The sequence below is a fragment of the Dermacentor silvarum genome, chromosome 1, assembly GCF_013339745.2.
Source record: "Dermacentor silvarum isolate Dsil-2018 chromosome 1, BIME_Dsil_1.4, whole genome shotgun sequence".
Classification (NCBI taxonomy): domain Eukaryota; kingdom Metazoa; phylum Arthropoda; class Arachnida; order Ixodida; family Ixodidae; genus Dermacentor; species Dermacentor silvarum.
Genome location: NC_051154.1, coordinates 286830413 through 286847361, shown reverse-complemented (window position 1 = coordinate 286847361; position 16949 = coordinate 286830413). Strand labels below are relative to the sequence as shown.

At 41.2% G+C, this 16949-nt stretch overlaps 1 long non-coding RNA gene across 1 annotated transcript; it reads left to right on the top strand.

Annotated features, from left to right (window-relative positions):
• Positions 1 to 1700: 1700 nt before the first annotated feature.
• Positions 1701 to 15252, top strand: LOC125942205 (uncharacterized). Its single transcript, XR_007464896.1, has 4 exons — positions 1701 to 2424; positions 3099 to 3192; positions 8357 to 8621; positions 15135 to 15252. It is a non-coding gene; the product is annotated as an uncharacterized LOC125942205 (long non-coding RNA).
• Positions 15253 to 16949: the final 1697 nt, after the last annotated feature.

Sequence of the window (16949 nt, the reverse complement as noted above, 5' to 3'; positions counted from 1 at the left end):
TTGTTTATTTATTTAGATACCCTAAGGGCCCACAGGGGCCTTACATAAGGGGGGGGGGGGGGACATAGAGCAGAACACAATTTTCACAAATGAAGGAGCATCGCAGGTGGTAAATACATCACTTTGGGGTACAGCAAGTCGTGAAACATATTAACAAGGTAAATATTCTCACAAAATTCACACTCAACGAAGCAAGAACGAAATAGCGAAAGCGAATAAGGGCTCTGGGAGAGAAAAATGTTACTAAAAGTGCTAGGATTGTCAATACGTTAGTAATGCTGACTGAAATAAAGAAGACTGTGTGTTATCGTGGCAATTCTGGAGGGTAACTCATTCCATTCTTTTATTTATGAGGTTAACGGCGAATTCTTGTACTTTTCCGTCCGGGCGAAGGTATATATAGGGTTAACTTTGTAGGCATGATCGATGCGATGTGAAGTATGAGGTGGCGGTAAAATGTGTGACCGGGCAAATGATGTGTTGCTGTGATAAAGTGTGTGAAAAAAGCATAATCTGGCGAATTTTCTGCGCATTGCGAGTGGCGGCATGTTGAGTGTTTGTTTCAAAGATGAAACGCTTTGAAATCGGGAGTAGGATGACATGCGAATCGCGCTGCTTTATTCTGGATGGCTTCGAGTAGATTGGTAAGGGCGATCTGGTAGGGATGCCAAATGAATGATGCATATTCCAGGGAGGGACGCACGAAGAAAGTGTACGCTTGAAGCCTGGTGTCCCTGTCAGTCAGATGCAAGCGTCACTTCAGAAAGCCAAGTTTCTTTTGCGCTTTAGTTGTGATATATTTTATATGGCCAGTCCATGTAAAGCTAGAATTTATGTAGACACCGAGGTATTTAACCGATGTAACCGAGTGTACTATGCTATTGTTTAATATATAAGTATTAGTTTGAGACGTTGGAACGGAAGTGAAGTTCAGGTGATTGGTCTTTTCTGTGTTAATTTGCATCTGCCATTTGCAGCACCATTCTGTTAGCTTATTAAGGCAGATTGCAGTGTTTTAATGTCGTTAGGGCTAGCCATGGATATATCTCTCTGTAAATCACACAATCATCGGCAAAAAGGCGAACTATTGAATTAATATTTAATGCTATGTCATTAATATATACCATGTATCATTTAGCGATTCATCTTGAAACAAGACCGGCGAACGTACACTTTCTTGTACGGAATTCTGCTGTACAAAAACAGATGGACGCATTGTGAGTGAAGAACAGAAACGATGGACGGTTAGGCTGCTTGACTCTCGGCATGTTTGAATAGGCAAAGTTCCGAATTTGTCGCTGTGTGGTGTATGTTTGTGCGCTCGTCATGTGCCGTCATAGCGCGGGTACACTTGCGCGGAATGTGTTTCACTCAGCTACAAAACTTTGCACGCTGCGGTTTGCACGTTGCACGCTGCAAACTACGGGAAGGTGATCGAAGATGAGTGATAAAGCACTGTGTGTACTGTCAAAAGGAAAGAGAGGAAGAAAAAGAAAAAAAACGTCCTGTCCCGAGTTGGCATAATGATTCAACCTTTATTTCTTTTTTAACCCAACATGTAACACCATTTATTACATGAGCTTTATCCATGGGTAAAAGTAATGGCACAACTCATTATTTTCCCGTTCATTACTTGCACCAGCCAGTACAAATTAACACTATACTAGTCTACTAGAGCTTATTGACGCATCGCATTACACTCTAGCACGGCATTGCAACGCTCACTGGACTCTCGTCTGGTTGACTTCTCTGCCTTTCCTCTCCTTGCTTTCTCTATCTCTTTGTATACAATGTACTACCTTGTGGCAGAGAAAGCGATCTCCTCTTCCAGAGTTCAATTATTTGTCAAGCAAACATTTTACTCTTCCAACAACTACTGCATAAATGGGAAAACGAAACCGATTTTGTTTTGTTCTCCGCGCTCCCAGCACCAGGTGGAACCACGCGCGGCGCTTCCGATCTCGGAGGATGTAACAAGACGAGCGGTTGACGGAGCTGCATTGTGTAGTCAGCCGGCTTTTACCGTTTTACGTTGTACAGCTTGTTAGTTTACCGTAAATATGTCTTGATTTGTACTCAAGAGTGGAGCAAGGCCCTAGGGAACAGAGATTGACGCATCGTGAGCGAAGAACAGACGCGATGGATGGTTAGGCTGCTTGACTCTCGGCTGTACGACTCTCGGCATGTTAGGACTGGCAAAGTTCCGAATTTGTCGCGGTGTGGTGTACGCTTCTGTGCACGTCAAGTGCCGTCCTAGCGCGGGGATGTTTGAACGGAATGTGTCCCTTCGTCTACAAAACTCTGCACGCTGCGGCATCGAAGAAGTCCTGTGAACGGGTGCACGTATGCGCTTGGATACGGGATAGCCTGCCCTCAACGGATGTTCAGCAGTGTACGCACGCTGCGCGTACGCGTACGTATGAGGTAAGCCCGTTGTAATTCTATTTGTTCGGTTTGCATAGCGTAGCTGTTTAGATGATGTGTGGTAAGCTGGCGTCGCGAACAGAACTATATATATATTTTTTTCAAAAGGCCAGTAAACAGCGTTATAGGGCGAAAATGGCGCGTGAATAGGAAAAAGGATCACATATAATTTCACATCGATCTCCATGGTAGCGCGATCGAAATTTTTTGTGTGGCGCGTATAATCTATTGCTCATGCGCGTTAAAAACTTAGAATAAGAGTGCATTCAGTTGCGCACAAAATTTGTATTGACGCTTGTACTGGCACTATACGTGCGATAGTTGCCTCCTTGCTTGCATGCATTTTCATTGAAGTTACAAAAAAAAATTTTTTTTGCTCTGCTGTGTCTTTCCTTGGCGCAACTGCTTGTGGTGCAATAAGACGTTTTGCTTCTAATGATGTCTGGGCAGTCCAAGCGTTCGTGTCGTGTAGCTAGCTGTAAATGTATCAGTTGCAAAAAAATTGTTCATGCCAGAGAAGCAAATGCAATCAACATAGACTGTATTTTATAAATACATCAGTTGAACTGCTTACGCAGAAAGTAGATATGCATGAAAATCAGATGATTGTGCTGATGCTTAGCAAGAACAAGGTAACATAACATTACTGATTCAATATTTTCTTTTACTGAAAGACTAGTTGCTGGTGTCCTGCTGGAGCTGAGAAGAAATCTGCTGCCTGCCATGAGGCCATGTCTCTCAAGTTACCGCAATATTATTGCCTTCAAAGTGAGTGGATTTGTTTCTCTCAGCATTTTACTACCAACCTGCATCATGGTGATCCACTTAGCTGTGTAGGTGATCACTGTTAGTGACATTGGAGTGCTGGTGGACAAACACCCTTTGAATGTTACAAGACGCAGCTGTGGCAATATGTGAAGGTGTTAATATACGGTGTCCCAACTATGATGCATAAATATTTTTTAAAATGCAGATGCCACGTAGCTGGACAAAACCAAGTTATTACGTTTGCCATTGCTTGGAGATACTGAGAATATTCTTTGCATTCTGCCTAATTAGATCATTAGTCTTAATCAACCTCTCAATTACTCTAATTAGATGAAAAGTGTAAGTGAGGAAATTGTAGAACACCATGAACAACTCCCGATACAGCATCCTGTTGTGCAAAAAGTGCTACATAAGTGTTCTTTCGAACGGGAAAGAAGCTCGCGAATACCCATAAAATTGCCGCATGAATGGCCGCTCGAGGCTCTTTGTGTGTATTCGTGGCTTTCTTTCACGCTCGGAAAAACTTTCATGTCGCACGTATTTCATGTAATTAAAATATGAGAAGTTGATTAAATAGTTTACACTTAATTTTGCAATTAGCCAGAATGCAAAAAAGTGAGTATCTCCAGGTGATGGCAAACGTTATCATGGTTGTGTCCAGATACGTAGCATTTGCATATTTTCAAACCTTTGTGTGTAATAGTTGGGACGCCCCGTATAAGCCAGATTTGTTTCTCCTAGTTAATATATTGATGACATTCGATTGTGGTGTAGCAGGCAAAAATGCTAAACAGGAAGAAATAGTTTTAATTTGCTCTTGGTAGGTTGTTGAAGCAAATCAACCAAGTTGTTACACATGAAATGCAGCATTTGTAGGTGTGTTCTGCAGCCCTAAATAACTTTAAAGTGCTACTACTATAATTTCTCTAAAGCATGCAGCAAGGTTCAGCATTCCAGGAGGCTGGCATCAAGAGGGATATATTTATATGAATTTTATATGTGAAAATGAGGTGTTCTTGTTTGGATGACTGTATAAACTTTTGCTGTAATTCCAGTCTTCCATGAGGCAGACTTGGACGGGAAAATTGATTTCTTTTGGGCGATGTGGTACAAATGCATGGGGTAATGCTTGTATGCATACACATTACATCCCTATTGCTTAGCCAAGTGGTGCCCTTGCGTGTTAAAATTTACAGGGCTCAGATTGAAGAATGTCAACTTTTGTAAAATCAACTACACCTTTTAGGTTATGAGATTACAATTATTGCATACCGTCATAGTCTGGTATATGGGCTGAATGTTTTAAAGCGAAGCTTTGTACCTCTACCAGCCAAGGGTTCTGTCGTGTCCGTCGTAAGCAAAAAACGATCCTGACGAACCGCTAACAATTGCAGGTATAGCAGTATAGCTTACTTGAATTCAGGCATTCAGCGTACAACTAAGCACTCGTTTTCGCAAGAAAAACCACAAAAACAAGCTTCAAAGTGATGAGCTAACATGATGGATGAGAAGGGCTGCGGGCAAACAACGGAAACAAGCTCGGGCAAACAACGGAAACAAGCTCGGCGCGGTCCGTAAGATTAGATTGCAGCTGTTGCAAAGCTTATGCAGCTGCTTGAAAGAGGGTTGACGTCATTCGAAACCCTTCCAGCCTAGTAACTGCTTCGGGTCATTTTCTAGACTACCCCACTATGGGGTAGTCTAGTAATGTATATCACACCAATCATAAAGCAGTAGTGAACATTGTTGTGAAGTAAATAATAATAAAGGCCATGGTTAAAGTTACGTTGTAGTGTGTGAAATATCAAGTGCGCCGCAGTCACCGTGAGGGTGGCGCAAAAAGCTTCGCTTTCCAACCACCTTCACAGGGTAGATTGGCGGGCAATTTTTTTTTCACTTTGTCTATGAAACCCTGCACACTGCGGTATCATGAAAATTTATTCTATGTAAAACAAGCCATGCTGCTTGCCAGTTTATGCAAATATAAGGCAACTTTTCTAGGAATGTTTCTGGCCTTGTAGTGTACTTCACGTTATATTCTGTAAGGCTATAAAGCAGATTGTTCTTCTGTACATTTTCTGGAACTTTAAACTGCGGCAATCTAAACCACTTGGCAACAATGCTGTGATCGCTACTGCATGTGGAGCCATGTTCAAGCACACACGAGCAAACGCAGCTTTGCCTTGTTCAATTGTGTCGCGGGTACTTCTGAAGCACTGCCTATTTAGTAAATAATCTTGGTGGCACGGAAGCGCCATCTGCTTCTATGCATTGCTTTGTTTCCTTGTGGCATCACGTCACATTATAATCGTAATATATATTTTTTTTTTTCATTTTCTGAGTTTCATATTGCCCCCCCTCATTATGCTATAATTGTGGTTGCGTTATTTATGTGCAAATATTTATGTATAGATGACCACTGCTCCAAGTTCCATTTTATCGCAAAGTAAGCTAAGAGTACCCAAGGAATTATGTATAGCAAAATACCAAAGTCAAACTGCCGAACACAACCAAGCAGACTCAGTGCACAGTCTCTCACCAGATTGCATTGGTCATGTAAAGGTGTACAGCATACCTCTTTATTACTTACTGAACAAGCTGTGAGAAAACTGAATACTTATGTAGCTTCAATTAAGTGCTATCAGCCATTACTTCTGCCCTCGGCAATTGTGGACTAATATCACGGCTTTTCCTTTTCTAACTCATTTTGCTTATTATAGAGGGATTACTGCCTGTGTTCATAGGAAATAAATGACATGGGCAATCAAACGCCAAGAGTGTATAAACTTGGAACATTGATTGTGCAGTTTGATGGTTCAGAATAAGTAGAAATACAGCATAACAACTTAACTTTTACTTGAAACAGCACTAGAGCATACAGTAAACATACTTGCCTGCTGTAGCCCCTGTGCCAAGTAAATTTCAATTCTGCTTCTTGCATCCTATCAGAGCGCTGGTAACATGTTTCACATTTCTATCAGCCAACTAACCTGTCTTGTAGCAGTAAAAATGCGCCAACTATATTTTTTAACAATATGCTAGAATATGCAGGCAGTTCGCTTCGAAAACTAAAGCCATAGAATCAATACAGTGATACGACTTTTGGTTCGCATGTCACAGGTTGAGAAAAGTAAGGTGGGAGCTGTTTCCAATGTTCCGACTAGAAAGCAAAGCTAGTATAAAAGGTTGCACACCACTGAGCTCTACTTAGGGGGCTGGATAGCGCATTGAGCGCCTTCGACTGAAGCCAACCTTGTCCCAGAAGTTGGTTCTTCACGACTTTGCTGTGGCATTTCACCTGCATGGGAGTGCGGCATTTCTTCTGCTATAATGCTTGCCCTTTGTGCCGTAAGCTACCAAAGCAGTCCAGAGAAGTATTTCGAGAAGACGTCCAGAATTTTCCATCACAGCACTGACAGCATTGCTAACATCAGTGGCGCGTTCTGAAAACACTTGTGAATCAGAAAATGCTTTCTGTAAGAAAAACTTATCACGTACGGGTTCAGAACGTCGTAAAAGCTCTCACCAGACATGTGGAGACATCGCCTAGATGTGTAAAACCATGAAGAAAAATTTTTACGGCAGCAATATTATGCGACGGCACACACTAGTAAGTGCAGCGTATGCCCTACTTTTGGGACAAGCCGCTGCACGACACTGCATTTCCGCTGGCTTCATCTACGCCTGGCTCTGTGGGCAGCAAAGCGGCATCCAGCAAAACATAGTAGAGATCAGTGGTGCACATAGTATTTTATGTCCCCTTTCTCCACGCCAGCTGAACACACGGTAACTGTTTCCAAAGCAGAAAAACTAAGGGCAAGGGCTCTGTACACATTGCATCGTAAAGTGGCTGATGCTTGGGCAAAGCAAATACTGTGCATGGTAGATTTGTATGAGGCAAGCTAGGAGTCAAAAAGCCTGATGGATACTAGCAAATTACCAACATATTGTTGCATGTTGAAATTCTTTTTTTATTCCTCATCACTCATTTGTGTAGGGGAGACGGCTCTCACAACTGGAGAAGCCTGGGAAGCATGCAGTACTCCACAAAACCGGTTTCAATGTAAAATGTGTCTGCATCTCATAATTTCATGGCTGCAAGAGTGAGCCCACTGGTAAACACATCAGAGTGTTCATGATGTCATGCATTATCCACTTTATCTGCACGTCATACCTATCTTGAGAAAGCTGATATTGCCTTTAGAGAAATTGTAGATGTGAGCTTGCATTTCAGAATGCACAACAAGCTTAACACATACAACACCAGAACAATTTGTTGAGAATTTCGGATCAGGAATCTTCGAAGCATGATTTGTTTAGTGGTGTTAAGATTCTGCTTAAGGTTGTTGATTGTTACATTCATATAGTGTTCAAGCATTGCTGTAACAACATTCTTCGCTTGGAGTACATAGTAAGGGTGTACTCCACATGAGCTGGTGGCATTTTGCTCCATATTCAAAAACTGGTTTCTTCTTCAGTTGAGATTTTCAAGTTTGCTTTCTTTATTAGCTGTTGTATGTAACCTATCCTAAACGTTTGAATAGTGAACACAACGTAGCCTTTTTGATTGATTTTGTGGATTGTACATCCTTGCTGCAAACAATTTAATTTGATAACTGTTTCCACCTTTATGAAAAATAATTGCTTGAAGCAGCCATAGCCACCAATATTACTAGCATGACACTATTATGAGAATTGTGATATTGTACTCTGATTTATAATGTTTTTAAACATATGGAGCTCTGCCTGTGGTGTAAATGGGTTCCTGATATCCATTCGTGATGCAAGAATTTCGTGATGCAAGAATTTGAAGAATAAACTGAAGCAAGAATGTTTACTTACTTTTCAAGCTCATGGCAATTTCCTCATGAAAAGTAAAATAACTAGAAATAAGTTTACTGAGCTGAGAAGAGTGCTACAAATGTCTCATTTGAATAGTGCCATATACAGAAGCTACAACAAATGTTTACTATTTTGGTTGCATTTGTATATATGGTGTTGCAAGCTGTATTCAGAATGGCCACAGCTCAGTCATGATTGTGGTATTGTGCAATGAAGTACAGCTGGCATCACCCGGAAAGTGTTGCAAAGTTACAAATACAACTTAAATGTGTTCTTTTAGGAAAAAAAGACTTAGCTCAGAAAATTATCCTTTTATATGCAGCCTGTCGAGACAAGGTTTCTTTACATGGCCATGGCCCTCAAGGAAGAAACCGAGACTGCAGACTGCCAACGTTCATTCCTGTCCTGGCAAAGACGGGCCAGCAGTAACCAGCTGGGTTTTACAAAGTGAACTCATCACAGCTTGAGCCACTCCATGCCACAAGCAGTTGCTCGTCGAGCCACCGTGCAAAGGTTCCTTGGGGCACAAGTCCAACTCAGCGCCACCACCTCTCTTCTGCAGTTTTTCTACCTACTTAGCTAACCAGGTGGGTCAAAGATAGCAGATGGAAAGGGAAACACAGCTTTAAGCATAGAACCTGCTCAAGCTTAATGCAGTTTGAGAGTGAACAGTGAACGAGAAATAGGTAGAGAGAAATAGGACACCTCTTCTCCCTCAGAGAATTGGCAGTGAAAAAAAGAAGCTTATGAAGGGGCTTGAATATTGGTCGGAATAATTTGGCATAGGTAGGATAATGACTATGAATGTTTCTGGCAAAGGTAGTGGTAGTACGCTGAATAATCAAGGAGTTTAGATATAGATTAAAAAACATATTTCATTCCACTACCAGAATTTTAAATCATCCCAATAATTCTTTTATTTGACGGTTTATGCGTGTTGAGTGCCAATGTTTCTTGATGCCTGCTTCTTGCTGAGGTCATTCTTATGCTGCATAATTCACCTGTTCAAGTTCCATGTTTCTCCCGTACAAGCAAATTTACATTCATCACAAGAAAACTTATAGATTTCCAGAAACTTGCTGATTAAATGAGAGGTCAGCATGCACCCCAGGCTTTCTTAGATATGCGTTCAAGAGCCTCGGATCTCGTGAATGTTAGACATACTCCTGCTGAGCAAGTTCTTGGTATCATCTACAAGGTCATTTCAGAATATGAGTTTGCTTAAGTTGGAGAAATAGTCAGTTGAAGACATGTCAAGCGATATCGCTGTCGATGCATCTACATTCCAACTGAAATAAAAGTAAATATAGCACCAAACGCAAGAATTATTCGGATGATGCCATTCTTGCAGTGGAATGAAATCCTTCTTCTAATCTAAATATGCAATCCATAATAATTCATACTACTAAATACTTCCAAAGGGGTTGCGTTGTGAATTATGCATGTTGTATTCCGTATTTTCTTACTATAAGACCCAACGATGCTTAAACAGCAGAGAAAACATTAAGAGCTGAGTACTTCATACTTTATATTGCTCCATAAATCAGTTTCCCTGCCAACCTCAGCATCCCACGCTAGTAATGTTTGGGAGAATGTGTGAAACAAGGCACCTGACGCATAGGGTAGTGCTGTGCACTTTGTTTGGGAATGAAGGTCATACTGTACATGTATGTGATAGCCATACGTGTCATTACTTTTAAAAAAAAGGAAGCAAAACTGCGAGTCGGCCTAAGTGGAACAGATTCATTTTTAAAAAATATTTTGTGCATAAACAAACAAGGATGCAGAAAAAGAGCAACACAAGCACGATCGTGTTCTAACAACTGGTTTTATTTTCGAAGAACCATTTACTTAAGAACCCACAGATCTGTGCTATCCAGTCAACAGAACAAATCAATAGTGTATATAACAACACTTGTGATAAAAATGCCACGGATAAGCGCGACCCGGTCAACATAAAAACAGCAATGCGCATAAAACAAGCACTTAAGATGAAAAGAAAGGAGCGAATCTAGCAGTGAAACAGAAGGATGACTGATGCATTTTTCCTTTAGTTTTGCAATCCAGTGCGCTTCAACAATTTCTCTCGCGGTTTGATTTCGATGCCTAAACAATATGCCGGTGCTTCTAAGTCAAGGTGAGCACGCATGTTCTTGACAAAGCATAGCCAAATGCTTACTAGGGCCACCTTTCAGACTGGACAAGTGTTCCCTTAGTCTCGTGTTAATGCATCTTGCAGTCTGCCCTACGTACACATGACCACATGTCATAGGAACCTGATACACAACTTCCTTCGCGCAATGAAGAAATTGGTTTTCACGCGGATTTTTAATACTGCATTCTTTCTATGCATCATCCTTACTTTCGAACTTACTTTTTATCCTAGAACACACATTATTTTTTGTTTTTAGCCGAAAACACCACTTTTACTTCGTAACTCCCAGCCACCTTTTTAAGTCTGTGTGAAAGGCCATGCACATACGGAATCACTGAAACCTTGGAAGCTAATTCTTTCTTCCTTTGATTTTTTGTGCATAGTTATTTATCCTGTGTAAGTTTTTCATTAGTCTAGCACGTGACGCCAGCATCACAGCGAGCAGGCACCCGGCCTCTCTCAACCGATCAACTTGCTCAAGAAAGGCAATGTTTACTGTGCGGTAACATGACTTCAACAATGCTGACCAGCAACATGAGATGACTATGCCATTCTTCACAAGCCTGGAATGGTTTGAGGCATAGTTCATTAGTGGTATTCCAGCTCGGGGCGTGAATGACCAACACACAGGTTCTGGTAGAATTTGTAACTTGACATAAAGGAACTGGTAGCTTGTTATGTACCGGTACTTCTGAAGTAAAAGTCAAGCCTTCAATAGTAGTAGAAGCCTTTGCCTCTCTAGGCAAAGGCTTAAATTTTACTTTGCAAGTACTGGTAGATAAGAAGCTACAGTTTCTTGTTAACAAGCTACATGAACTATGCCTCAAGCAATTCCAGGCTTGTGAAGAATGGCACAGTCATTTCAGGTCAGCATTGTTGAAGTCGTGTTGCCGCACTGTAAACATTGCCTTTCTTGAGCAAGTTGATCAGGTAAGAGAGGCCGGGTACGTGCTCGCTGTGATGCTGGCGTCATGCGCTAGACTAATGAAAGAACTTACAGGATAAAGAACTATGCACAAAAAATCAAAGGCAGAAAGAATTAGCTTCCAAGGTTTCAGTGATTCCATATATGCATGGCCTTGCACACAGGCTTGAAAAGGTGGCTGGGAGTTACGAAGTAAAAGTGGTGTTTTCGGCTAAAAACAAAAGAGGTAATGTGTGTTCTAGGGTAAAAAGTAAGTTCGAAAGTAAGGGTGATGCAAAGAAAGAATGTTGTATTAAACATCCGCATAAGAACCAATTTCTTGATTGTGCGAAGAATGTTGAATATCAGGTTCCTATGACATGTGGTCATGTGTACGTAGGGCGGACTGCAAGATGCGTTAACACGATACTAAGGGAACACTTGTCCAGTCTGAAAGGTGGCCCTAGTAAGCATTTGGCCATGCATTGTCAAGAACATGCGTGCTCACCTTGTCTTAGAAGCACCGGCACATTGTTTAGGCAACGAAATCAAACCGCGAGAGAAATTGTGGAAGTGCACTGAATTGCAAAACTAAAGTAAAAATGCATCAGTCATCCTTATGTTTCATTGCTAGATAAAGCGAATTCACTCCTGTCATCTTATCTTTAACATAGTTTCATCTTAAGTGCTCGTTTTATGTGCATTGCTGTTTTAACACGAAAGTGTTTTATGCCGGGGTCCACCAAGACTTCACTGACGTATTTCCGTCACGGAAATACGTCATAGAACATAATACAAAGAAAGAAACCAGAAGAAAAAGTTCCACAAACATGCAAAATTTGGAAATCGAACCCACGACCTCTCGGTCCGCGACGATAGATCGCCGAGCGTTTAACCCATTGCGCCACAAACGCATTTGCAGAGAGCTACACAGACGCGCCTTATATATCTAACACTCCTCCGTGTACCCGCGCTCTTGCTCGGGGCGGTGCCGCCGCCTACGAGCAGAAAAGAGAAGTACTGCATTATGACACTAACGCGCACCGACAGTGAACGCTTCGGTGGTCTCAGCACTACGACGCCTCGATGCCAGCATTCGAAGGGACGCTGGCATCAAGAAGCACTACCAACGCCACCTAGGTGGCGTTCACCGTACTCAGCACAGCGGAGCGTGGCCTCCGCAATTAGCTCTGAAAATGTTTCTGAAGTTGATCGCGGAGGCTGCAATTACGACGCGCTGTACGCGCTGATTTGACTCGGTGACGATTCAGTTACGTGCTTTGTCTTGCGCGTTGTGCTAGCGTGTGCAGCGTAGTGCAGCTTCCATATGCACGACGGTTGCTCATGGTCATCGACGTTGGTAGTCGTGATGGAGGAGACGTGCCACCAGGCGTCAGCGTGGGTGCATCAACGCCTAAGGGCGCTTTAGCCACAAAACACCAATAGACATTATATATCAATGTGCAATAAACATTACACTACTTCTGTGAAGACACGTTTCACTTTCGTGTTCTATACCGATTCCTATATAAGAGGGATCAACCACATTTTTTTATGTTGACGGGGTCGCGCTGATCCGTGGCATTTTTATCACACGTGTTGTTATATGTGCTATTGATGTGTCCTGTTGATTGGATTGAGCAGATCTGTGGGTTCTTAAGCAAATGGTTCTTCGTCCTTGTTCGTTTTTTTTAATAAAAAGAGTTTTTCAAAACTGCTAGAGGTTTTTACTGTGTGCCGTTTAAAAAAAAGAAAAAAGCCTCGCAGCTGTTACTAAATGCACTCTCCAGAGCTTTGCACTATGCAGCTGTACTAGTTTACACGGAATACACTTCACCTCTCCTCACGGCCCAGGTGGCTATTCAGGTTTTTCAAAGGTGTTTCATTGTATGGGATGACACATAGAGCATCACTCATTTGCATTCCAATTCTGTCGTATGAGGTAAATTCGTTAGAGTGTTTTAAATTGCCCTAAATGTATTACAGCTGTGGACCATTACACTGGCAGTAGCTTGCAGTAATTATAGCTTGTAGAAATATAATTGCAACTGCCATGTTATGTGTACCTGCTAGTGCACAGGCATCGGCCACAGCAATCTTTAGGGTACACTAGTTTCTTCTATTTTGGAGTACGCATCCTCCACCAGATTAAAATGTGAAGTGGATTGTCATTTGCGGCGTATACTCCTGCGTAAACTTCATAACCATTTCTCCTCATCTGCTCTACAGATCATTGTTGGCAGAACTGCAAAAGCAGGGTGCCTGTTTACAGCACCCGTAGAGAGCAAAGTCTGTGAATCTTGAATGAATAATCAAATAATTTTAGTATTCGTCAGCAAGGTTAACACTTTGTGTCTTCCACTGTGGTGTTTTTCAAATTCTAAGGTTGGCACATGTGCACAAGGTTTGACTACAGGATGTCATTTTGCAGGAAAAAGTGTGTTTGCACGTGAGGTTCTGCTGCACAGAATGTCATGCGTTTTCTTATGTGTCGGTCACCATCTCGCAAACTGCTCCTTTCGGAGTTGGAAGGCAACATTAATGCAAGCACACTTAATGTTCGAAAAAAAAAGGATGCGCCCATTCTCTTATTTTCGATGGGGGCAAAATGCGAAAACACCCGTGTACTTAGATTTAGGTGCACGTTAAAGAATCCCAGGTGTTCCAAATTTCCGGAATCCCCCACTATGGCGTGCCTCATAATCAGATCGTGGTTTTGGCACGTAAAACCACATAATTTAATTTTTTTGATCTCCTTATTCTCCTCACTTGATGCCTAGTGTTCTAATAGCATGATCGACACGATGAGCATCAATGTGATGTGTAATTATTGTGTATTGGGGGCCAGGGTACATTCATTTTAGCAGCTTTTTCGGTTGACTTGAATCAGTATTTAGAATGCTGTTTGCTTCTTTTACTCATTGTTACCAAATATCACTTTTGACTTCGGCTACAAGTATAATGTTTGCTAGCACTCCTGCCAACCGATATAACTTGAAGGCATCTGTGATAAAAAAAAAACAGCTAATGATTTCCCAAGAGCTAAGGTCCAGTGAGACCAATAAATTTTAAGCTAATACCTGTGGATGGTGCTGCAGAATGAATGCCCATCCAGTAGGACTGTCCCATACCATTTTCTTCCATAAAGTTACATTGAAGATTTGAACAGAATCTGAACGTAGACTTGTCTGCAAAGTGACCCATTTCCTTATCCAAGTAGTACAGCTTCAGCAGGAAGACTGAAACTTCCAAGTCGTCAGTAGTGGCATGAACATACAGTAAACAGCGCTAAACTTTTCTCTATCTTGCACCTTGTTATCATTTACCGTCCCATTTTTTTCGCAGGCTGTTCTTTACTATTTATGGTCATACCCAGTTTAATTTGGTGTCCTGGCTTATTTAATATTTGACCAATATCTTTTTTTCTTTATGGGATCTTGATGAAATGTTTATTGATAACGTACCTTCATTTGCCATTTCCACTGATCTTAACCAGACACATCATGTTACAAAGTTTATTTTGCCTAATTCATCATTGCTTTTTTTTTGCCAAATGTCCAAACAGTTTATTTTAATTCCTCTGTTGATTTCTGGGAAGAATAGGTCTACTAGGTCTACAGATCGTTTTCTGTTTAGGTCATCCCTACTTATAACTTATGTAAGCTACTACTGTAAGTTGTTACTAACATAACAACTTACAGCAGTGACCCTACACACTCCATCACAATCACTGCAAAACACACCCTTCCTACCTTTATTTTAACACTTTGGTTTCTCTTGTCCTACTATATGCACCAGATGAGGGTAGGGGTGAGTGAGCTATGCACATCCAAAACCGCTGCCAAGGAAAACAGTTGCTGCCCTGATAACACGTATCTGTCGAAATGTTGGCTACAGCAACATCCCTTGTTCTGACAATGTTGAACCAATTTCATGGTTTTTTCATACTTCAGTTACCGCTTTGTTGTGTTCTGTGATTGTCTTTTGTTGCCACTTCGTTTAGGATGGAAATTCACCAATATTATTTGTTTCTCCTAACAGCAGCAAGTTTGTCCTTGCAAGGCATGTGGGAACAGCTTTCACCAGGAAACAGTGCAAGACGAGTGGTCGAAGAAAATTAAATTGCTTCTGTGATCTAAAGTACTAAACGAATAAAATTTTGCACTTATTTGTATATATGTTGTGCAATTCATTCATATCACAAAAGGCAAAGTGTTTGATCTTTTGAGCTATTTCAATGTGTTGGCCAGACAGTTTTCTCCATAGCGACCTGCTGCTTCTGCGATGAGCTGTATTCATGACATTTGCATTAAAGGATATGTACTATCGGGGACAAAAGTGCCCAGGACGTGCGAGTGTCGACCAAATTGATCTCTGCACTATCGGCCGCTATCATCTGCGTTGCAGACCACTTTCCGAATGCAAATGTTAGCGTGGCTGATCCCAGCAGAAAGTGCACCAATAAAATTCGGTCGACATTCGCACATTTTGGGCACTTCTGTCCCCGATAGTACATTCTCTAAACAATCAATATGCTCTGTAAAACGTAATACAGGAAACACCTGTATTTTAACGATTGGACCGTATAGTACAGATTTTGCATACGGAGCCTTTTTATTTCTGAGTACGGAAACACCTGTATGTTAACGGTTGGACCGTATAGTACAGATTCAGCATACAGAGTCTTTCGTTTTCTGGATACGGAAACACCTGTATTTTAACGGTTGGACCGTATAGTACAGATTCAGCATACGGAGCATTTCGTTTTCTGGATACGAAAACACCTGTATTTTAACGGTTGGACCGTATACTACAGATTCAACATACAGCGCCTTCCGTTTTCTGAATACGGAAAGCACCTGTACATTAACGGTCGAGCCATACGATTCAGCATACAGAGTCTTCCGTTTTCTGAATATGTAAGCACTCGTATTTTCTAATACGGTCTCTATTTTTACGGTTGTCCGTTCTACGGAAATGACCGTTCTTTACTTACGGAAAGTGTTCGGTCACAAATTACCAGCAGATTTGCCGTAAAACCAAAGCAATTTTTTTTACAGTGTACTACATTCCTCTTTAATTCTTTGTAATATCAGGTAATATTGAATAATTGTAAAACTCTTCCTGGTGCACAATGAAGCTTTTTCCACGTATCACCACCTAAAATTATATGATTAGAAAGTTACTTTTTAATCATTGCATTATTTGTTTAGCCTGCTCAACCCACTCCCTTCCGTAATGCCTTTGAGCGCTGACGGCGCCAATAAATAAATTATTAAACTGTAAAAAGAATTTCTTGTATGAGGGGCGGTCACCTCCGGAAATGTTTCATAATAATAATAATCAGCCTATTTTTATGTCCATGGCAGGACGAAGGCCTCTCTCTCCCAGCAACCTCCAATGACCCCTGTCCGGCGACGTATAAAATATGTGCATTATTTAAAGCTACATAGTTTAACACTACATAGCTAAGCTCCCTTTTTAGTTCTGAAATAACTAATCAGTTGTCGCTCTTAGCCGCTTATTTTGTCTGTGCACGAAAGTCTCTCGTCTTCTTTGCTCAAATGGCAAGCTAATCAACGAGCTCTTGAAACTTATATCACCTTGTTAAATACGTTGCTATGTGTTTTTGGACACACACGGTAAAATAAAAAAATGTATATTGTTTTATAAATGCCCTGGATGAAATTGCTGTGAAAAGACAAAGCTGTGTAATACATTTGAGCGTTTCATTACATGCCTATAGCTAGGAAGCTTATGCAAACAAATGACTGTGTATTATTACATTCTCAAATTCCTACGGCATTTCCAATATGTGGAGAATCCAGTTTATTTTATAAATGATTCACAATCCGA